The sequence below is a fragment of the Oncorhynchus masou genome, unplaced genomic scaffold (assembly GCF_036934945.1).
Source record: "Oncorhynchus masou masou isolate Uvic2021 unplaced genomic scaffold, UVic_Omas_1.1 unplaced_scaffold_1372, whole genome shotgun sequence".
NCBI lineage: Eukaryota > Metazoa > Chordata > Actinopteri > Salmoniformes > Salmonidae > Oncorhynchus > Oncorhynchus masou.
In genome coordinates this window covers 133,788-157,963 of record NW_027003626.1, presented here as the reverse complement: position 1 = coordinate 157,963, position 24,176 = coordinate 133,788, and the positions used below count along the sequence as shown (strand labels likewise).

At 50.0% G+C, this 24,176-nt stretch overlaps 1 pseudogene; it reads left to right on the top strand.

The window, feature by feature from the left end:
* Positions 1–24,176, top strand: part of LOC135530535 (kinesin-like protein KIF13B) — a 73,066-nt pseudogene that overhangs the window by 5,920 nt on the left and 42,970 nt on the right.

The window sequence follows — 24,176 nt, the reverse complement described above, 5'->3', positions numbered from 1 at the left end:
ATGTTCCCTTTTATTTTTTTGAGCAGTGTATATTTGTGTGTATTTGATTTGTCTCCCCGTCAGTCCATGAAGGCTCCAGATCTGAAGGACAGGCTGGAGGAATCGGAGAAGCTGATCCAGGAGATGACTGTTACCTGGGAGCAGAAACTATGCAAGACGGAGGCAGTCGCTCAGGTAGCTACGCTGCTCTGTCCTGCTGTACTGATAGTTTTCTGTGTTTTTATTATGTTTCTTTCCTCACACACAGCTAGAATCTCCAGGTATCTCTCTCCTGTCTACGACTGTCTACTGTCTTCAATTGTCTACTCCTTTTTACTACTGTCCACTGTGTGTGTGTGTGTGTGTGTGTGTGTGTGTGTGTGTGTGTACACAGTAGGAGAGACCGAAACAGTTTGAGTCTCTAGGTATCTCTCTCCAGTCGTCTATCTTCTATGTTGTGCTGTAGGAGCGTCAGAAACAGTTGGAGTCTCTTGGTATCTCTCTCCAGTCATCTATCTTCTATGTTGTGCTGTAGGAGCGTCAGAAACAGTTGGAGTCTCTTGGTATCTCTCTCCAGTCGTCTATCTTCTATGTTGTGCTGTAGGAGCGTCAGAAACAGTTGGAGTCTCTAGGTATCTCTCTCCAGTCGTCTGGTATCAGAGTGGTAGATGACAAGTGTTTCCTTGTCAACCTCAACGCTGACCCCGCCCTCAACGAACTGCTGGTCTACTACCTAAAGGTACAGTCAGCAACTTATCCTATTCACAGATCTTAAAGCTACAATCTGGGATTTGTTATTTTTCTTCATGGTAGTGATTGAGTCCCGTGTGTAGGATCACACGTGTGCAGGCTTGGCTGACGTAATAACATATTAACCCACTTGTCTATGGTCTGTCCCATGTTTGTGTCCCGTGTGTAGGAGCACACGCGTGTTGGCTCTGCTGACTCTCAGGACATTCAGCTGTGTGGTATGGCCATCCACCCTGAACACTGTGTCATCAACATCACTGCTGAGACTGGAGTGGTGCTCACACCACACCGCACCGCACGGTAGGGCTACACACACACACACACACACACACACACACACACACTGTAACGCACGGTAGGGCTACACACACACTGTAATGCACGGTAGGGCTACACACACACACACACTGTAATGCACGGTAGGCTACACACACACTGTAACGCACGGTAGGGCTACACACACACACACACTGTAACGCACGGTAGGCTACACACACACTGTAACGCACGGTAGGGCTACACACACACACACAATGCACGGTGTACACACACACACACTGTAACGCACGGTAGGGCTACACACACACACACACTGTAACGCACGGTAGGGCTACACACACACACACACTGTAACGCACGGTAGGCTACACACACACTGTAACGCACGGTAGGGCTACACACACACACACACACACACTGTAATGCACGGTAGGCTACACACACACACACTGTAACGCACGGTAGGGCTACACACACACACACACTGTAACGCACGGTAGGGCTACACACACACACACACTGTAACGCACGGTAGGGCTACACACACACACTGTAACGCACGGTAGGGCTACACACACACTGTAACGCACGGTAGGGCTACACACACACTGTAATGCACGGTAGGGCTACACACACACTGTAATGCACGGTAGGGCTACACACACACTGTAATGCACGGTAGGGCTACACACACACTGTAACACACGGTAGGGCTACACACACACTGTAATGCACGGTAGGGCTACACACACACTGTAATGCACGGTAGGGCTACACACACACACTGTAACGCACGGTAGGGCTACACACACACTGTAACGCACGGTAGGGCTACACACACACACACTGTAATGCACGGTAGGGCTACACACACACACACTGTAATGCACGGTAGGCTACACACACACTGTAACGCACGGTAGGGCTACACACACACACACACTGTAACGCACGGTAGGGCTACACACACACACACACACACACTGCAACGCACGGTAGGGCTACACACACACACACTGCAACGCACGGTAGGGTTACACACACACACACACACTGCAGCGCACGGTAGGGCTACACACACACACACTGTAATGCCCGGTAGGGCTACACACACACACACACACACACACCACACACACACACACACACACACACACACTGTAACGCACGGTAGGGCTACACACACTGTAACGCACGGTAGGGCTACACACACACACACCACACACATACACTGTAATGCACGGTAGGGCTACACACACACACACACTGTAACGCACGGTAGGCTACACACACTGTAACGCACGGTAGGGCTACACACACACACACACTGCAACGCACGGTAGGGCTACACACACACACACACTGCAATGCACGGTAGGGCTACACACACACACTGCAACGCACGGTAGGGTTACACACACACACACACACACACTGTAACGCACGGAAGGGCTACACACACACACACACTCCAATGCACGGTAGGGCTACACACACACACACACTGTAACGCACGGTAGGGCTACACACACACACACTGCAACGCACGGTAGGGCTACACACACACACACACACACACACTGCAACGCACGGTAGGGTTACACACACACACACTGTAACGCACGGTAGAGCTACACACACCACAATGCACGGTAGGGCTACACACACACCACAATGCACGGTACAAAACTGCTAGAACTACACCAAACTGCTATAGTTAATTTCTGTTATATCTACTGTAAATAGTCATGACTGTCTCTGTCTGCAGTACGTGTGTGAATGGCTCTTCAGTCACCAACCCAGTCCAGCTTCACCATGGAGACCGCATCCTGTGGGGAAACAACCACTTCTTCAGGTCGATGAGTTTACAGAACAGCTGTCTCCCTCTACTTGAGTGGCAGCTGTGATGTTGTATTGAAGCCAATCATGTCTATGCACAAACACTGTTGTTTTGGTTAAAGCCGCTCTCTTGCTCTCTCTCTCTCTCTCTCTCTCTCTCTCTCGCTCTCTCTCTCGCTCGCTCTCTCGCTCTCAGGATCAACCTGCCCAGACACCTGACCCATGCAGGGGGTGAGGATGAGGAGGGTGGTGTGATGAAGAGTTTCCTCAGTACTGACCAGTTGGAGGTGGACTTTGATACGGCCAGTGACGTCTCCAGCGAGGTCAGCTTCGGATACGATTTCGCCCAGACAGAGGTCATGATGAAAGGCATGGGCAACAACGGTGACAATTTTTGCATTGTAGTCATTTGGCAGACACTCTTATCGAGAGAGACTGACATTCCTCTAAGGTAGATACAGACATGTTCAGAATGAAAAGATTATATTCAGCTCGGCAGTCTGTTCTCTGATCCATTCGCTTTCCTACATTTCATCACTAACATCTTCCTCTCTCTCGCTCTCTCTCTCTCGCTCTCTCTCTCTCTCGCTCTCTCCCTCCCTCTCTCCCTCCTCCCTCCCTCTCCCTCCCGCTCTCCCTCCCGCTCTCCCCCTCCCCCCGCTCTCCCCCTCCCGCTCCCCCCTCCCGCTCCTCCCCTTCTGCTCTCTCCCTCCCTCCCAGACCCCATGCAGTCCGTCCTCCAGACGTTGGAGCGACAGCACGAGGAGGAGAAGAGGACGGCTCTGGAGCGACAGAGACAGATGTACGAGCAGGAGCTGCAGCAGCTGAGGAAGCGGCTCCCTCCTGCAGAGAAACACACCCTGTTGCTGCTGAGCCCTGGGCCTGCAGACCTGGAGCCAGCCGCACCCTCAGCAGCATCGCTCGCATCATCACCCTGCGCCCAGACACGCATGCGGAGATGGAGCGAGGACAGGTGAGGGGTCAAGGGTTAAACGGCCACGAAACAAGTTACTTTGACACAACTTCTCATACATACTGAATCAGCAGGAAGCATCTAGATCATCACATAGTAACTGACGGGTTGGTTCAAATCTCTGCATGGTGTAGAGAGGCAGTGATGACCTGCTGGTCCAATAACCGTCCCTAACCCTCTGTCTCGCTGTAGAGAGGCCATGATGACGCGTAGCCTGCGAAGGCTGAGACAACAGATCGTCAGAGCTAACCTGCTGGTGCAGGAGGCTGGCTTCATAGCTGAGGAACTCAACAAGAGGACGGAGTACCTGGTCACACTGCAAATACCTGCTGCTAACCTCAATGCTAACAGAAAAGTAGGGTGTTTTGTGTGTGTGTGTGTAAGAGGGGGAAAGTTCTGTGTTTGTGTGTTTGACTGCGCAGTAACTACCATGATAACACTATCAGCTTTACAGTACACAGTCAGACAAATACTGACAAAAGTGCTATGTGTCTCTACATTGCTTTCATGTGAGGTGTTGCAGTGGGTTGTGTCTCTCTCTTTCTCTGCCTCCCTCCCTCTCAGGCCACCTATAACAATGGTTAATTTTCTTCCCCTCATGCTTTTAAACTGTGGAATACCACAGGGCAGCTGCCTTGGGCCACTTTTTTACTTTATAACTTATATAACTAGTTATATATTATATTATATTAGTTATATCAACAACCTTCCTTATGCCTTATCTGAAACTCAAGCTACTATATTTGCAAATATTACAATTTATGCATCAAGACAATCGGTTCAACAGGTACAGCAAGCTCTACAAGTAGATCTGGGAAATATCAGGGAGTGGGTTTGCCGGGGAACAAACTTGTTTTAAACACCAAGAAAACCAAGATTATGTTGGTCTGATCCACCAGGAACACAATGAAGTACAAATTGAGGAAGTGGCAGAAACCAAACTACTGGGAATGCAGCAAGACAACGGCATGGTCGTCTCAAATAACTTATCTATGTAAAAAAAAAATATATATATATATATACATATATACACTGCTCAAAAAAATAAAGGGAACACTTAAACAACACAATGTAACTCTAAGTCAATCACACTTCTGTAAAATCGAACTGTCCACTTAGGAAGCAACACTGATTGACAAATTTCACATGCTTTTGTGCAAATGGAATAGACAACAGGTGGAAATTATAGGCAATTAGCAAGACACCCCCAATAATGGAGTGGTTCTGCAGGTGGCAACCACAGACCACTTCTCAGTTCCTACGCTTCCTGGCTGATGTTTTGGTCACTTTTGAATGCTGGCGGTGCTTTCACTCTAGTGGTAGCATGAGACGGAGTCTACAACCCACACAAGTTGCTCAGGTAGTACAGCTCATCCAGGATGGCACATCAATGCGAGCTGTGACAAGAAGGTTTGCTGTGTCTGTCAGCGTAGTGTTCAGAGCATGGAGGCGCTACCAGGAGACAGGCCAGTACATCAGGAGACGTGGAGGAGGCCGTAGGAGGGCAACAACCCAGCAGCAGGACCGCTACCTACGCCTTTGTGCAAGGAGGAGCACTGCCAAAGCCCTGCAAAATGACCTCCAGCAGGCCACAAATGTGCATGTGTCTGCTCAAACGGTCAGAAACAGACTCCATGAGGGTGGTATGAGGGCCTGATGTCCACAGGTGGGAGTTGTGCTTACAGCCCAAGACCGTGCAGGACGTTTGGCATTTGCCAGAGAACACCAAGATTTCCAAATTCGCCACTGGCACCCTGTGCTCTTCACAGATGAAAGCAGGTTCACACTGAGCACGTGGAGAAAGTTCTGCTGCCTGCAACATCCTCCAGCATGACCGGTTTGGCTGTGGGTCAGTTAGGGTGTGGGGTGGCATTTCTTTGGGGGGCCGCACAGCCCTCCATGTGCTCGCCAGAGGTAGCCATTAGGTACCGAGATGAGATCCTCAGACCCCTTGTGAGACCATATGCTGGTGCGGTTGGCCCTGGGTTCCTCCTAATGCAAGACAATGCTAGACCTCATGTGGCTGGAGTGTCAGCAGTTCCTGCAAGAGGAAGGCATTGATGCTATGGACTGGCCCGCCCGTTCCCCAGACCTGAATCCAATTGAGCACATCTGGGACATCATGTCTCGCTCCATCCACCAACGCCACGTTGAACCACAGATTGTCCAGGAGTTGGCGGATGCTTTAGTCCAGGTCTGGGAGGAGATCCCTCAGGAGACCATCCGCCACCTCATCAGGAGCATGCCCAGGCGTTGTAGGGAGGTCATACAGGCATGTGTAGGCCACACACACTACTGAGCCTCATTTTGACTTGTTTTAAGGACATTACATCAAAGTTGGATCAGCCTGTAGTGTGGTTTTCCACTTTCATTTTGAGTGTGGCTCCAAATCCAGACCTCCATAGGTTGATTAAATTTGATTTCCATTGATAATTTTTGTGATTTTGTTGTCAGCACATTCAACTATGTAAAGAAAAAAAGTACTTAAGAATATTTCATTCATTCAGATCTAGGATGTGTTATTTTAGTGTTCCCTTTATTTTTTTGAGCAGTGTATATAAAAACTGCATACATGATCAAAAGGATAGCTAAATATTTACCAGGAAAGATTCTTAAGCAAGTAACCCAATCATTTATTGGCAGTCAGGTGACGACTGTTCTGTGATCTGGGGAAATACAACAGCAGGTGAAATTAGGAGATTAATTGCATATTAATTGGGGCGGCGGGTAGCCTAGCGGTTAGAGGCGGGTAGCCTAGCGGTTAGAGGCGGGTAGCCTAGCGGTTAGAGGCGGGTAGCCTAGCGGTTAGAGGCGGGTAGCCTAGCGGTTAGAGGCGGGTAGCCTAGCGGTTAGAGGCGGGTAGCCTAGCGGTTAGAGGCGGGTAGCCTAGCGGTTAGAGGCGGGTAGCCTAGCGGTTAGGGCGGGTAGCCTAGCGGTTAGAGCGGGTAGCCTAGCGGTTAGAGGCGGGTAGCCTAGCGGTTAGTAGCCTAGCGGTTAGAGCGGGTAGCCTAGCGGTTAGAGGCGGGTAGCCTAGCGGTTAGCGGGTAGCCTAGCGGTTAGAGGCGGGTAGCCTAGCGGTTAAGATAGCCTCGCGGTTAATAGCCTGAGCAAAGACAAAGTAAAAAAAAATAGTGGTTCCCCACATGGCAGTTAACACACTGTTCCTAGGCCGTCATTGTAAATAAGAATCTGAATCTTAACTGACTTGTCTAGTAAAATAAAAGGTTAAATACGTCTATTTAAACAGAGCAGCTAGCATTGTTTTAAGGTGGTTCTTCTGTTGTAGTCTGCTCTTGGTTGGTCATCAATCAACAAGATCATTGAAAAAAAACAACATGCTTATTGTATCTCACCATTTGAAAATGGCCAAACTGTATTCATAGCAGTATTCAGTTGGTAAGAGACAGAATCTATGTGTTATCTATGTGTTATCTATGTGTTATCTATCTATGTGTTATCTATGTGTTATACAGACAGAAAAGAGAAATATGCATAATAACATGTCGATTTTAGAGCAATAAAGAAATGTAATAATATATCTGAGCAAACCAGACACCTTTCAATTATATAAATTCAATTAATACTTTTTAAAAACCATTTTAAAATAATACATAGTAACGTTGTGCTGGACTATGGTAGATGAAGGAATCAATCTGTATTTATAGACTGTTAGAGTATTTATCTGGTCACTATGTTAGTGTATATGTGTGTTAAATGTGATCCTATTATAAATTTGTATTTTAATGTTTAAGGACTCTTGGAAGATTAGTCGAAATGAGAACTAAAAGGGATGGTAATAAAATCTCTCTCCAGCGTGATGCTGTGCTGAGTGAGCCCGCGGTGCAGGTGAGGCGTAAGGGGAAAGGGAAACAGATCTGGGCTCTGGAGAAGATGGAGAACAGACTGGTGGACATGAGAGAACTGTACCAGGAGTGGAAGGACTATGACGAGGACAACCCTGTGAGTTTACAACCCGTGTGTGAAGTTGAAGCTGACTAATGTGGTGAACTACTTCTAAGACACTGGACTCTAGATTGTCTGAAAGTTTGCCCTCCTGTTCTGATCTGAAATAACTAACCAGAGTTGTTAGAATACCCATACTAACATACTGTATACTACATACATAATGAGTGTACAGTCGTGGCCAAAAGAATGAAACAAATATTGAGAATGGCACAAATATTAATTTCCACAAGTTTGCTGCTTCAGTGTCTTTAGATATTTTTTGTCAGGTGTTACTATGGAATACTGAAGTATAATTACAAGCATTTCATAAGTGTCAAAGGCTTTTATTGACAATGACATGAAGTTGATGCAAATAGTCAATATTTGCAGTGTTGACCCTTCTTTTTCAAGACCTCTGCAATCCGCCCTGGCATGCTGTCAATTAACTTCTGGGCCACATCCTGACTGGTGGCAGCCCATTCTTGCATAATCAATGCTTTGAGTTTGTCAGAATTTGTCGGTTTTTGTTTGTCCACCCGCCTCTTGAGGATTGACCACAAGTTCTCAATGGGATTCAGGTCTGGGGTGTTTCCTGGCCATGTTTCCTGGCCACGGACCCAAAATATCGATGTTTGTTCCCTGAGCCACTTAGTTTTGACTTTTGCCTTATGGCAAGGTGCTCCGTCATGCTGGAAAAGGCATTGTTCGTTACCAAACTGTTCCTGGGTGGTTGGGAGAAGTTGCTCTCTGAGGATGTGTTGCTACCATTCTTTATTCATGGCTGTGTTCTTAGGCAAAATTGTGAGTGAGCCCACTCCCTTGGCTGAGAAGCAACCCCACACATGAATGGGCTCAGGATGCTTTACTGTTGGCATGACACAGGACTGATGGTAGCTCTCACCTTGTCTTCTCCGGACCAATAAGCATACTAACTTTCTACAATGCCCCAAATCCATACTATGACCAATAAGCATTAACTATATCTACTAACTAATACTAACTTTCTACTAACTACCCATAATAACTCTACTAACTACTCCAATCCCTAAGTACCTTTTACTAACTAATACTAACTATATCTGTCCCTAATGTTTTTCCTGGATACTATGACCAATAAGCATACTAACTATATCTACTAACTACTCTACTGACTATATCCATACTGTGACCATCCTCCAAACTACTCCATACGCCTACTATGACCAATAAGCATACTAACTACTCTACACCTACCTATATCTACTAACTATATCCATACTATGACCAATCTGTAACTATATCTACTAACTATATCCATACTATGACTAAATCTAACTATATCTACTAACTACTCCATACGCTTGCTACTTTCTTGGGCGCCCTGAAGCCTTCTTCACAACAATTGAACCGCTCTCCTTGAAGTTCTTGATGATCCTATAAATGGTTGATTTATCTGCAATCTTACTGGCATATCAATATCCTTGCCTAACTATATCCCTAACTTTACTGTGACCATTAAGCAATGATATATCTACTAACTATTTACTAACTTATCACTAACCATGGTTGACAGATAAGAACAATGATTCCATACATGACCATTAAGCATGCTTTACTCAATTCTTCACAAATAGTCTGTTTTTCAAACTCAATCAGCATGACCAACGTGATCTCCACCTTGTCACTCGTCAAGTCTTTTCCAATCATTTCAGATGAAGGAGACCTGTAAAAAATATATAAAATACAGTGCCTTGAGAGAATCACTTTTGCCACATGTCAGCTTCAAACATAAAGATATAAAACTGTTTTTTTTGTGAAGAATCAACAACAAGTGGGACTGAAATGCAGTGGATATGTTTATTGGGGGATTTTAGTTAATTTGCATGGCAAAAACTGAAAAATGGGACTTTGCAGTTAATTCAGCAATTAATCTGATCACTCTTCATATTATTCTGGGGTATGTATATTTTGCAAATTGCCATCATTCCTCCTTGCAAACTGAGGCAGCAGACTTTGAAAATGTAATATTTGTGTAATTCTCAAACTGGACTTTTGGCCATTCTAACACTGTGTGTTTACTATTAGTTTACTGTAAGCTTTATGTTCAGTATCCTTTCGGTTAAGCTTACTAGCGGTCTTTTGCCTGTTTTCTTCCAGAAGTTGATGCTGTTGCTATGCAACCTCTTGCTAGTCTAGTTAGCCTAACAAATTACTAGTTCGACAATTTTGACTTGGGTAAGTGTGTTCTTAAATTCAGTCTGCCGGATAATGTTTTGTAAATTCAAAACGTTTCGCTTTCTCTGAGTGCACACTGTTTGACGTGTCTCAGGCCGAGGCACACTCGGGTTGATTTTGGTTCTGACCTTAGCCTGGGTGCTTGACTGCCGTTGTAACGTTGGCTGGCTTGGACTAGCTACGTCCAGACAACAATGAGACCACTCTGCCAAATTTACTCCTAGCAGAGCTGAAAGTTTAGAGGGACGTCTGTTTTCATGTTATCCAGAGCGTTAGTGACTAACTGTTTGCCGCTGCCAACAATTTAAGTTATGGTCTTTTTTCCCGATTTTCTTCACATCTGAAAATGTGAAGCCAGGTGCCCATTTCCTCTTGATCATTCCCTTTGTAGATGGAAATGAAGGTGGAGCTACAAAGTATTAACTTAAGGGGGCTGAATAATTTTGCACGCCCATTTTTTCAGTTTTTGATTTGTTAAAAAAGTTTGAAATATCCAATAAATGTCGTTCCACTTCATGATTGTGTCCCACTTGTTGTTGATTCTTCACAAAAAAATACAGTATTATATCTTTATGTTTGAAGCCTGAAATGTGGCAAAAGGTCGCAAAGTTCAAGGGGGCCGAATACTTTCGCAAGGCACTGTAAAAGTGGATAGTGCCCAAGTCTACTGCCTCACCCTGTCTCCCTCTCACCCTGTCTCCCTCTCACCCTGTCTCCCTCTCACCCTGTCTCCCTCTCACCCTGTCTCCCTCTCACCCTGTCTCCCTCTCACCCTGTCTCCCCGTCTCACCCTGTCTCCCTCCTACTCACCCTGTCTCCCTCTCACCCTGTCTCCCACTCTCCCTCTCAGTGGCTCACCCTGTCTCCCTCTCACCCTGTCTCCCTCTCACCCTGTCTCCCTTCCTGTCTCCCTCTCACCCTGTCTCCCTCTCCTCCTCTCTCCCCCGTGTCTAGGTAATGCGTTCTTACTTCAAGCGTGCCGACCCGTTCTTCGACGAGCAGGAGAACCACAGTCTGATTGGAGTGGCCAACGTGTTTCTGGCCTGTCTCTTCTACGACGTCAAGCTGCAGTACGCTGTACCCATCATCAACCAGAAGGGAGAGGTGTGTGTGTGTGTGTGCGTGTGTGTGTGTGTTCATTCTATCGCATTAAGCTGCAGTACGCTGTACCCATCATGAACCAGAAGGGAGAGGTGTGTGTGTGTGTGTGTGTGTGTTCATTCTATCGAATTAAGCTGCAGTGCCTGTCATCAATCAGATTACGTGGGTGACATGTCAGACAAATTATACTAAATGTTCAGTCATGAGTTAACCTTATACACTCGTACAGGTTGAATATGGCAGAATTGGACATAAATGCCTACATTTGGAGCTCAGTGTCTGTACAGTAACATGCTATAGATGAGGTCAGAGCTCAGTGTCTGTACAGTAACATGCTATAGATGAGGTCAGAGCTCAGTGGCTGTACAGTAGCATGCTATAGAAGAGGTCAGAGCTCAGTGGCTGTACAGTAACATGCTATAGAAGAGGTCAGAGCTCAGTGTCTGTACAGTAACATGCTATAGATGAGGTCAGAGCTCAGTGTCTGTACAGTAACATGCTATAGATGAGGTCAGAGGTCAGTGTCTGTACAGTAACATGCTATAGATGAGGTCAGAGCTCAGTGGCTGTACAGTAACATGCTATAGATGAGGTCAGAGCTCAGTGTCTGTACAGTAACATGCTATAGATGAGGTCAGAGCTCAGTGGCTGTACAGTAACATGCTATAGATGAGGTCAGAGCTCAGTGGCTGTACAGTAACATGCTATAGAAGAGGTCAGAGCTCAGTGGCTGTACAGTAACATGCTATAGATGAGGTCAGAGCTCAGTGTCTGTACAGTAACATGCTATAGATGAGGCCAGAGCTCAGTGGCTGTACAGTAACATGCTATAGATGAGGTCAGAGCTCAGTGTCTGTACAGTAACATGCTATAGATGAGGTCAGAGCTCAGTGGCTGTACAGTAACATGCTATAGATGAGGTCAGAGCTCAGTGTCTGTACAGTAACATGCTATAGATGAGGTCAGAGCTCAGTGTCTGTACAGTAACATGCTATAGATGAGGTCAGAGTTCAGTGTCTGTACAGTAACATGCTATAGATGAGGTCAGAGCTCAGTGGCTGTACAGTAACATGCTATAGATGAGGTCAGAGCTCAGTGTCTGTACAGTAACATGCTATAGAAGAGGTCAGAGCTCAGTGGCTGTACAGTAACATGCTATAGATGAGGTCAGAGCTCAGTGGCTGTACAGTAACATGCTATAGAAGAGGTCAGAGCTCAGTGGCTGTACAGTAACATGCTATAGATGAGGTCAGAGCTCAGTGGCTGTACAGTAACATGCTATAGATGAGGCCAGAGCTCAGTGGCTGTACAGTAACATGCTATAGATGAGGTCAGAGCTCAGTGGCTGTACAGTAACATGCTATAGATGAGGTCAGAGCTCAGTGGCTGTACAGTAACATGCTATAGATGAGGCCAGAGCTCAGTGGCTGTACAGTAACATGCTATAGATGAGGTCAGAGCTCAGTGTCTGTACAGTAACATGCTATAGATGAGGTCAGAGCTCAGTGGCTGTACAGTAACATGCTATAGAAGAGGTCAGAGCTCAGTGTCTGTACAGTAACATGCTATAGATGAGGTCAGAGCTCAGTGTCTGTACAGTAACACGCTATAGATGAGGTCAGAGCTCAGTGTCTGTACAGTAACATGCTATAGATGAGGTCAGAGCTCAGTGGCTGTACAGTAACATGCTATAGAAGAGGTCAGAGCTCCGCCTCTGCTCTTCTGTCTGGGTTTTGATTGACAGTCATTCTGATCTTGAGCACCTCGCTCGACATAAAGTTGCCCCGATCCGTCCCACTGATTGGCCAACTTTAGAAATGTTGTCTGAGTGAGGGAAAATGTTGTACATTTAAGGGGAGTCTATTTAAATATATATATATATATATATAATCCTGTTAAGAATTATAATAAATGCAGCTCTGATGTCATACAAACCAAACACCTGTGAGTCCAAATGTGCATTTTACATTTACAAATAATGAATCTCATGTCATAATACAGTGTCAACGTTTATAATCACTATGTTAGCGGTGCATGGTGACACGGTGTCATACCCTGGGTTGTTCTGAACACAATGAGCCTGTTTGGTCGTGTCACACACACCTGTTTGGTCGTGTCACACACACCTGTTTGGTCGTGTCACACACACCTGTTTGGTCGTGTCACACACACCTGTTTGGTCGTGTCACACACACCTGTTTGGTCGTGTCACACACACCTGTTTGGTCGTGTCACACACACCTGTTTGGTCGTGTCACACACACCTGTTTGGTCGTGTCACACACCTGTTTGGTCGTGTCACACACACCTGAATCCTCTCAGGACTGCTTTCTATGGGCACCAATGGGATGATCTGTTTCCCTGAATTACACGTGAAAGCCCAACACTGTAATATCATGTTTTATAACTGAGCTAGTCATGTTGGCCATAGAAGAAGCTTTCAAATGATGCTGTATAAATGGTCTATTGCCTAAACGACAGTTGTGGGGATGCTGGGTTGTGTCCCAAACAATACAACTACAAGTGTCCTTGCTCTAGTTCCTCGACGACTCAGCGAGGAGAGCTCAAACAATACAACTACAAGTGTCCTTGCTCTAGTTCCTCGACGACTCAGCGAGGAGAGCTCAAACAATACAACTACAAGTGTCCTTGCTCTAGTTCCTCGACGACTCAGCGAGGAGAGCGCAAAAAAAGCAAACGTATAGTTGAAGACTCTTCTTTGAGTCATAAAAGTGCATTGAAATGACTTAGGAACTGAGAGGTGTGGGGCAACCAGTTCGTCCTCTCACTGAAACCCTTGTTGTTTCTTTGTCTTATGTAAAATCAACAGTGTAAAGTTTGAATTTAGTCTTGTCAGGTGAACTGTTGTGTCCTCACCTTTTTAGTCTAATAATTTCCCTGTGATCTCCAAAATGTTTCCCTTTTCAATTGCTACCATGGGTTATGTATTTTCAGATTTTTTTTCTTTAAGAAACTTTTTCAATATATAGGCCAATTCCCAGCAGTGTAAAAGGTTAATGATATTGTGTGTCTTTGTCTCTGTTAGGTGGCAGGGCGTCTCCATGTAGAAGTTTGGCGGGGAAGCGAGGGGCTGGAGGAGACCACTGCAGATGGAGAGACTCGCAAAATGGAGTGTGTGGTAAGAGATTTTCAACAGAGACACTGAAACCTCCGGTCCTGGAGCACGTTCTGAGAAAAAAAATGAATCAAATTCAATTTGTCACATGCGGCCGAATACAACAGGTGTAGGTAGACCTTACAGTGAAATGTTTCACTTACAAGCCCTTAACCAACAATGCAGTTTTTAGAAAAAACATTAAAAATAAATGTAAATGTAAGAGATAAGAAATACAAATAATTAAAGAGCAGCAGTAAATAACAATAGTGGGGTTTATACAGGGTGTTACGGTACAGAGTCAATGTGGAGGCTATATACAGGGTGTTACGGTACAGAGTCAATGTGGAGGCTATATACAGGGGGTTACGGTACAGAGTCAATGTGGAGGCTATATACAGGGGGGTACCGGTACAGAGTCAATGTGGAGGCTATCGGTACAGAGTCAATGTGGAGGCTATATACAGGGGGTTACGGTACAGAGTCAATGTGGAGGCTATATACAGGGTGTTACGTTACAGAGTCAATGTGGAGGCTATATACAGGGTGGTACTGGTACAGAGTCAATGTGGAGGCTATATACAGGGTATTACGGTACAGAGTCAATGTGGAGGCTATATACAGGGTATTACGGTACAGAGTCAATGTGGAGGCTATATACAGGGGGTACTGGTACAGAGTCAATGTGGAGGCTATATACAGGGTGTTACGGTACAGAGTCAATGTGGAGGCTATATACAGGGTATTACGGTACAGAGTCAATGTGGGGGCTATATACAGGGGGTTACCGGTACAGAGTCAATGTGGGGGCTATATACAGGGTGTTACGGTACAGAGTCAAGTGGAGGCTATATACAGGGTATTACGGTGTCAATGTGGAGGCTATATACAGGTGGTACTGGTACAGAGTCAATGTGGAGGCTATATACAGGGTATTACGGTACAGAGTCACTGTGTGGGGGCACCGGTGTCGAGGTCATTGAGGTAATATGTACATGTGGGTAGAGTTATTAAAGTGACTATGCGTAGATGATAACAGAGAGTAGCAGCAGTGTTGAAGGGGGGACAATACAAATAGTCTGGGTAGTCATGTGATTAGATGTTCAGGAGTCTGATGGCTTGGGGATGGAAGCTGTTTCGAAGCCTCTTGGACCTAGACTTGGCGCTCCGGTACCGCTTGCCGTGCGGTAGCAGAGAGAACAGTTTATGACTAGACTGGCTGCTGTTTGACTTCCATTTAGCCATCTCTGCTGTGTCCTCTGCAAACAGTCCAAAATCAATACCTAACCACATTTTTACACCCAATGAATCGTTGGATGCTAATGGTTCGATTTTAAAATAGACAGTAATATGTTAGTGTTTTCAAATGTTTGTCTTGTCCTTTTGAAGGGGTGTTTGTTGAAATGTTTGTTGAATTTATCTTTTTTTCTTTTTTTTTTTTTAAGCAAGTCAGTTAAGAACAAATTCTTATTTTCAATGACGGCCTAGGAACAGTGGGTTAACTGCCTGTTCAGGGGCAGAACGACAGATTTGTACCTTGTCAGCTCGGGATTTGAACTTGCAACCTTCCGGTTACTAGTCCAACGCTCCAACCACTAGGCTACCCTGCCGCCCCTACACTCTAACCACTAGGCTACCCTGCCGCCTCTACACTCTAACCACTAGGCTACCCTGCCGCCTCTACACTCTAACCACTAGGCTACCCTGCCGCCTACCCTAACCACTAGCTACCCTGCCTCTACACTCTAACCACTAGGCTACCCTGCAGCCTCTACATTCTAACCACTAGGCCACCCTGCCGCCTCTACACTCTAACCACTAGGCTACCCTGCAGCCTCTACATTCTAACCACTAGGCTACCCTGCCACCTCTACACTCTAACCACTAGGCTACCCTGCAGCCTCTACATTCTAACCACTAGGCTACCCTGCAGCCTCTACACTCTAACCACTAGGCTACCCTGCCGCCTCTACAGTCTAACCACTAGGCCACCCTGCCGCCTCTACACTCTAACCACTAGGCTACCCTGCAGCCTCTACATTCTAAACACTAGGCTACCCTGCAGCCTCTACACTCTAACCACTAGGCTACCCTGCCGCCCCATTCAGAATCTATAGCCACTGTGTTCTGGAATGTGTCCATGTATTCTCTGAGTGTCTCCTCCTCTCCTCTCTGTCCAGGTGAGGATCCTGCAGGCTACAGGTCTTCCCCGTCACCTGGGTAACTTTGTGTTCTGCCAGTACCACTTCTGGGGGCAGGATGAGCCTGTGTTCATCGCCCCGGAGATGGAGCCCTCACCTCCATCAGCCATCAGCAAAGAGCCCCTCTGCACCGTGCTGTTTGACAGTAGCAAGGTGAGACTGTGGCTCGGTCACGTAGAGACAGGCATAGAAACCTTGAATAGCCGTAGAGGACAGCAGAGGAGTCTAGAAAAGCCTAAACTTCTGCATGTGTCCTGTGCTATATTGTGTTGGTCGTATTAGATTTGATTAAACGGACTTGTTCTAACTGAAAGCTGGGTGTACAGCTGACAGAAGCAACGTGGGACAATGGGCTAGGCCTGTCACCACAAACACTGAGGCTGACGTTTCCTGGGAAACACGGAGGCCCTGGCTCGTTTCCTGGGAAACACGGAGGCCCTGGCTCGTCTCCTGGGAAACACGGAGGCCCTGGCTCGTCTCCTGGGAAACACGGAGGCCGTGGCTCGTCTCCTGGGAAACACGGAGGCCCTGGCTCGTCTCCTGGGAAACACGGAGGCCGTGGCTCGTCTCCTGGGAAACACGGAGGCCCTGGCTCGTCTCCTGGGAAACACGGAGGCCGTGGCTCGTCTCCTGGGAAACACGGAGGCCGTGGCTCGTCTCATGGGAAACACGGAGGCCGTGGCTCGTCTCCTGGGAAACACGGAGGCCGTGGCTCGTCTCCTGGGAAACACGGAGGCCCTGGCTCGTCTCCTGGGAAACACGGAGGCCGTGGCTCGTCTCCTGGGAAACACGGAGGCCGTGGCTCGTCTCCTGGGAAACACGGAGGCCGTGGCTCGTCTCCTGGGAAACACGGAGGCCGTGGCTCGTCTCCTGGGAAACACGGAGGCCGTGGCTCGTCTCCTGGGAAACACGGAGGCCCTGGCTCGTCTCCTGGGAAACACGGAGGCCGTGGCTCGTCTCCTGGGAAACACGGAGGCCGTGGCTCGTCTCCTGGGAAACACGGAGGCCCTGGCTCGTCTCCTGGGAAACACGGAGGCCGTGGCTCGTCTCCTGGGAAACACGGAGGCCGTGGCTCGTCTCCTGGGAAACACGGAGGCCGTGGCTCGTCTCCTGGGAACACGGAGGCCGTGGCTCGTCTCCTGGGAAACACGGAGGCCCTGGCTCGTCTCCTGGGAAACACGGAGGCCGTGGCTCGTCTCCTGGGAAACACGGAGGCCGTGGCTCGTCTCCTGGGAAACACGGAGGCCGTGGCTCGTCTCCTGGGGAACACGGAGGCCGTGGCTCGTCTCCTGGGAAACACGGAGGCCCTGGCTCGTCTCCTGGGAAACACGGAGGCCGTGGCTCGTTCCTGGGAAACACGGAGGCCCTGGCTCGTCTCCTGGGAAACACGGAGGCCGTGGCTCGTCTCCTGGGAAACACGGAGGCCGTGGCTCGTCTCCTGGGAAACACGGAGGCCGTGGCTCGTCTCCTGGGAAACACGGAGGCCGTGGCTCGTCTCCTGGGAAACACGGAGGCCGTGGCTCGTCTCCTGGGAAACACGGAGGCCCTGGCTCGTCTCCTGGGAAACACGGAGGCCCTGGCTCGTCTCCTGGGAAACACGGAGGCCCTGGCTCGTCTCCTGGGAAACACGGAGGCCCTGGCTCGTCTCCTGGGAAACACGGAGGCCCTGGCTCGTCTCCTGGGAAACACGGAGGCCTTGGCTCGTCTCCTGGGAAACACGGAGGCCGTGGCTCGTCTCCTGGGAAACACGGAGGCCCTGGCTCGTCTCCTGGGAAACACGGAGGCCGTGGCTCGTCTCCTGGGAAACACGGAGGCCGTGGCTCGTCTCCTGGGAAACACGGAGGCCCTGGCTCGTCTCCTGGGAAACACGGAGGCCCTGGCTCGTCTCCTGGGAAACACGGAGGCCGTGCAGATACTAATCCCTCCAGACATTTGTATGGCTCTTGTTCTGTGTACAACCAGACTTGCTAGGACAGACACACCAACTCAAAACCCTGGGAATCCTTCAACCATGATTTTTTTGGAAAAGCCAAAACATTTTGAGAGCGTTTCCAGAGCAAAGTGACATACGTGGCTTCGGAGCTGAGTTGGATCTCATAATCTGACAGAATGGGAGTGATTTTGGGTCCAGTGTTTGTCTCATGTGCCTTTTTGTGTGCTCTGTTTGTTTGTTCCCAGGAGATGGAGGTCTGTGTGTCCGAGGAGTTTGTGGAGTTTGTGGCGGAGGGGGCAGTGGCCATCGAGGTATTCGGACATAAGCAGGTCAACCACCGCAGGAACCTGGCTCTCTGGGATCTGGGAGTCATTCAGGCCAAGACACGAACCCTCAGAGAGAGGTAGGTTGGCTGGCTGGCTGGGGGAAGAGGGGTAGGTTGGCTGGCTGGCTGGCTGGGGGAAGAGGGGTAGGTTGGCTGGCTGGCTGGGGGAAGAGGGGTAGGTTGGCTGGCTGGCTGGGGGAAGAGGGGTAGGTTGGCTGGCTGGCTGGGGGAAGAGGGGTAGGTTGGCTGGCTGGCTGGGGGAAGAGGGGGTAGGCTGGCTGGCTGGTTGGGGGAAGAGGGGTAGGCTGGCTGGCTGGCTGGCTGGCTGGCTGGGGGAAGAGGGGGTAGGCTGGCTGGTTGGGGAAGAGGGGTAGGCTGGCTGGCTGGGGGAAGAGGGGTAGGCTGGCTGGCTGGTTGGGGGAAGAGGGGTAGGCTGGCTGGCTGGGGGAAGGGGGGTAGGCTGGCTGGCTGGCTGGGGGAAGAGGGGTAGGTTGGCTGGCTGGCTGGGGAAGAGGGGTAGGCTGGCTGGCTGGTTGGGGGAACAGGGGTAGGCTGGCTGGCTGGCTGGCTGGGGGAAGAGGGGGGTAGGCTGGCTGGCTGGCTGGGGGAAGAGGGGGTAGGCTGGCTGGCTGGTTTGGGGAAGAGGGGTAGGCTGGCTGGCTGGTTTGGGGAAGAGGGGTAGGCTGGCTGGCTGGCTGGTTTGGGGAAGAGGGGTAGGCTGGCTGGCTGGCTGGGGGAAGAGGGGTAGGCTGGCTGGCTGGCTGGGGGAAGAGGGGTAGGCTGGCTGGCTGGCTGGCTGGGGGAAGAGGGAGTAGGCTGGCTGGCTGGTTTGGGGAAGAGGGGTAGGCTGGCTGGCTGGTTTGGGGAAGAGGGGTAGGCTGGCTGGCTGGTTTGGGGAAGAGGGGTAGGCTGGCTGGCTGGTTTGGGGAAGAGGGGTAGGCTGGCTGGCTGGTTTGGGGAAGAGGGGTAGGCTGGCTGGCTGGGGGAAGAGGGGTAGGCTGGCTGGCTGGCTGGGGGAAGAGGGGTAGGCTGGCTGGGGGAAGAGGGGTAGGCTGGCTGGCTGGCTGGGGGAAGAGGGGTAGGCTGGTTGGCTGGGGGAAGAGGGGTAGGCTGGCTGGCTGGGGGAAGAGGGGTAGGCTGGCTGGCTGGGGGAAGAGGGGTAGGCTGGCTGGTTGGGGGAAGAGGGGTAGGTTGGCTGGCTGGCTGGGGGAAGAGGGGTAGGCTGGCTGGCTGGGGGAAGAGGGGTAGGCTGGCTGGCTGGCTGGCTGGGGAAGAGGGGTAGGCTGGCTGGTTGGGGGAAGAGGGGTAGGTTGGCTGGCTGGCTGGGGGAAGAGGGGTAGGCTGGCTGGCTGGGGGAAGAGGGGTAGGCTGGCTGGCTGGCTGGCTGGGGGAAGAGGGGTAGGCTGGCTGGTTGGGGGAAGAGGGTAGGCTGGCTGGCTGGTTTGGGGAAGAGGGGTAGGCTGGCTGGTTGGGGGAAGAGGGGTAGGCTGGCTGGCTGGCTGGGGGAAGAGGGGTAGGCTGGCTGGGGGAAGAGGGGTAGGCTGGCTGGCTGGCTGGGGGAAGAGGGGTAGGCTGGCTGGCTGGGGGAAGAGGGGTAGGCTGGCTGGTTGGGGGAAGAGGGGTAGGCTGGTAGGGGTAAACTGGTAGGGATAGAGGGGTGGGGCTAGAAGGGTAGAGGGGTGGGGCTAGAAGGGTAGAGGGGTGGGGCTAGAAGGGTAGAGGGGTGGGGGAGGAGGTGGAAACTCAGAGAGGGGTACAGTATTCTGCCCTGGGGGAGAGAGAAAGATGGGTATCCAAAAAGGACATGTGGTTTGCAAACAGGATCACACAGAAAAACAATACATGGAACGATTCAACTACTGGGTTGGTGTATAACCAGGTGGAGGCAGGTGACTGGAGCTGTGGGTTGGTGTATAACCAGGTGGAGCTGTGGGTTGGTATATAACCAGGTGGAGCTGTGGGTTGGTATATAACCAGGTGGAGGTGTGGGTTGGTATATAACCAGGTGGAGGTGTGGGTTGGTATATAACCAGGTGGAGGTGTGGGTTGGTATATAACCAGGTGGAGGCAGGTGACTGGAGCTGTGGGTTGGTATATAACCAGGTGGAGCTGTGGGTTGGTATATAACCAGGTGGAGGCAGGTGACTGGAGCTGTGGGTTGGTATATAACCAGGTGGAGGCAGGTGACTGGAGCTGTGGGTTGGTGTTTAACCAGGTGGAGCTGTGGGTTGGTATATAACCAGGTGGAGGCAGGTGACTGGAGCTGTGGGTTGGTGTTTAACCAGGTGGAGCTGTGGGTTGGTATAAAACCAGGTTGAGCTGTGGGTTGGTATATAACCAGGTGGAGGTGTGGGTTGGTATATAACCAGGTGGAGGCAGGTGACTGGAGCTGTGGGTTGGTGTTTAACCAGGTGGAGCTGTGGGTTGGTATATAACCAGGTGGAGGCAGGTGACTGGAGTTGTGGGTTGGTGTATAACCAGGTGGAGCTGTGGGTTGGTATATAACCAGGTGGAGCTGTGGGTTGGTATATAACCAGGTGGAGGTGTGGGTTGGTATATAACCAGGTGGAGGTGTGGGTTGGTGTATAACCAGGTGGAGGCAGGTGACTGGAGCTGTGGGTTGGTATATAACCAGGTGGAGCTGTGGGTTGGTATATAACCAGGTGGAGGCAGGTGACTGGAGCTATGGGTTGGTGTTTAACCAGGTGGAGGTGTGGGTTGGTATATAACCAGGTGGAGGCAGGTGACTGGAGCTGTGGGTTGGTGTTTAACCAGGTGGAGCTGTGGGTTGGTATAAAACCAGGTGGAGGCAGGTGACTGGAGCTGTGGGTTGGTATATAACCAGGTGGAGCTGTGGGTTGGTGTATAACCAGGTGGAGGTGTGGGTTGGTGTATAACCAGGTGGAGCTGTGGGTTGGTGTATAACCAGGTGGAGCTGTGGGTTGGTATATAACCAGGTGGAGGCAGGTGACTGGAGCTATGGGTTGGTGTATAACCAGGTGGAGCTGTGGGTTGGTATATAACCAGGTGGAGGCAGGTGACTGGAGCTGTGGGTTGGTGTATAACCAGGTGGAGGTGTGGGTGGGTGTATAACCAGGTTGAGCTGTGGGTTGGTACATAACCAGGTGGAGCTGTGGGTTGGTGTATAACCAGGTGGAGGTGTGGGTTGGTATATAACCAGGTGGAGGTGTGGGTTGGCGTATAACCAGGTGGAGGCAGGTGACTGGAGCTGTGGGTTGGTGTTTAACCAGGTGGAGGTGTGGCTTGGTGTATAACCAGGTGGAGGTGTGGGTTGGTGTTTAACCAGGTGGAGGTGTGGGTTGGTATATAACCAGGTGGAGGCAGGTGACTGGAGCTGTGGGTTGGTGTTTAACCAGGTGGAGCTGTGGGTTGGTATATAACCAGGTGGAGCTGTGGGTTGGTATATAACCAGGTGGAGCTGTGGGTTGGTGTATAACCAGGTGGAGCTGTGGGTTGGTATATAACCAGGTGGAGCTGTGGGTTGGTATATAACCAGGTGGAGCTGTGGGTTGGTATATAACCAGGTGGAGGCAGGTGACTGGAGGTGTGGGTTGGTATATAACCAGGTGGAGCTGTGGGTTGGTATATAACCAGGTGGAGGTGTGGGTTGGTATATAACCAGGTGGAGCTGTGGGTTGGTATATAACCAGGTGGAGGTGTGGGTTGGTATATAACCAGGTGGAGCTGTGGGTTGGTGTATAACCAGGTGGAGCTGTGGGTTGGTATATAACCAGGTGGAGCTGTGGGTTGGTGTATAACCAGATGGAGCTGTGGGTTGGTGTTTAACCAGGTGGAGGTGTGGGTTGGTATATAACCAGGTGGAGCTGTGGGTTGGTATATAACCAGGTGGAGCTGTGGGTTGGTATATAACCAGGTGGAGCTGTGGGTTGGTATATAACCAGGTGGAGCTGTGGGTTGTTATATAACCAGGTGGAGCTGTCGGTTGGCATATAACCAGGTGGAGCTGTGGGTTGGTGTATAACCAGGTGGAGGTGTGGGTTGGTGTATAACCAGGTGGAGCTGTGGGTTGGTGTTTAACCAGGTGGAGCTGTGGGTTGGTGTATAACCAGGTGGAGCTGTGGGTTGGTATATAACCAGGTGGAGGTGTGGGTTGGTGTTTAACCAGGTGGAGCTGTGGGTTGGTATATAACCAGGTGGAGGCAGGTGACTGGAGCTGTGGGTCGGTGTATAACCAGGTGGAGCTGTGGGTTGGTATATAACCAGGTGGAGGCAGGTGACTGGAGAGGGGTGGGCTATGGGTTGGTGTATAACCAGGTGGAGCTGTGGGTTGGTATATAACCAGGTGGAGGCAGGTGACTGGAGCTGTGGGTTGGTGTATAACCAGGTGGAGGTGTGGGTGGGTGTATAACCAGGTTGAGCTGTGGGTTGGTACATAACCAGGTGGAGCTGTGGGTTGGTGTATAACCAGGTGGAGGTGTGGGTTGGTATATAACCAGGTGGAGGTGTGGGTTGGTGTATAACCAGGTGGAGGCAGGTGACTGGAGCTGTGGGTTGGTGTTTAACCAGGTGGAGGTGTGGCTTGGTGTATAACCAGGTGGAGGTGTGGGTTGGTGTTTAACCAGGTGGAGGTGTGGGTTGGTATATAACCAGGTGGAGGCAGGTGACTGGAGCTGTGGCTTGGTGTTTAACCAGGTGGAGGCAGGTGACTGGAGGTGTGGGTTGGTATATAACCAGGTGGAGCTGTGGGTTGGTATATAACCAGGTGGAGGTGTGGGTTGGTATATAACCAGGTGGAGCTGTGGGTTGGTATATAACCAGGTGGAGGTGTGGGTTGGTATATAACCAGGCGGAGCTGTGGGTTGGTGTATAACCAGGTGGAGCTGTGGGTTGGTATATAGCCAGGTGGAGCTGTGGGTTGGTGTATAACCAGGTGGAGCTGTGGGTTGGTGTTTAACCAGGTGGAGGTGTGGGTTGGTATATAACCAGGTGGAGCTGTGGGTTGGTATATAACCAGGTGGAGGCAGGTGACTGGAGCTGTGGGTTGGTGTATAACCAGGTGGAGGCAGGTGACTGGAGCTGTGGGTTGGTGTATAACCAGGTGGAGCTGTGGGTTGGTGTATAACCAGGTGGAGCTGTGGGTTGGTATATAACCAGGTGGAGGTGTGGGTTGGTGTATAACCAGGTGGAGCTGTGGGTTGGTGTATAACCAGGTGGAGGTGTGGGTTGGTGTTTAACCAGGTGGAGGTGTGGGTTGGTATATAACCAGGTGGAGCTGTGGGTTGGTATATAACCAGGTGGAGGCAGGTGACTGGAGCTGTGGGTTGGTGTATAACCAGGTGGAGGCAGGTGACTGGAGCTGTGGGTTGGTGTATAACCAGGTGGAGCTGTGGGTTGGTGTATAACCAGGTGGAGGTGTGGGTTGGTGTTTAACCAGGTGGAGGCAGGTGACTGGAGCTGTGGGTTGGTATATAACCAGGTGGAGCTGTGGGTTGGTATATAACCAGGTGGAGGTGTGGGTTGGTATATAACCAGGTGGAGCT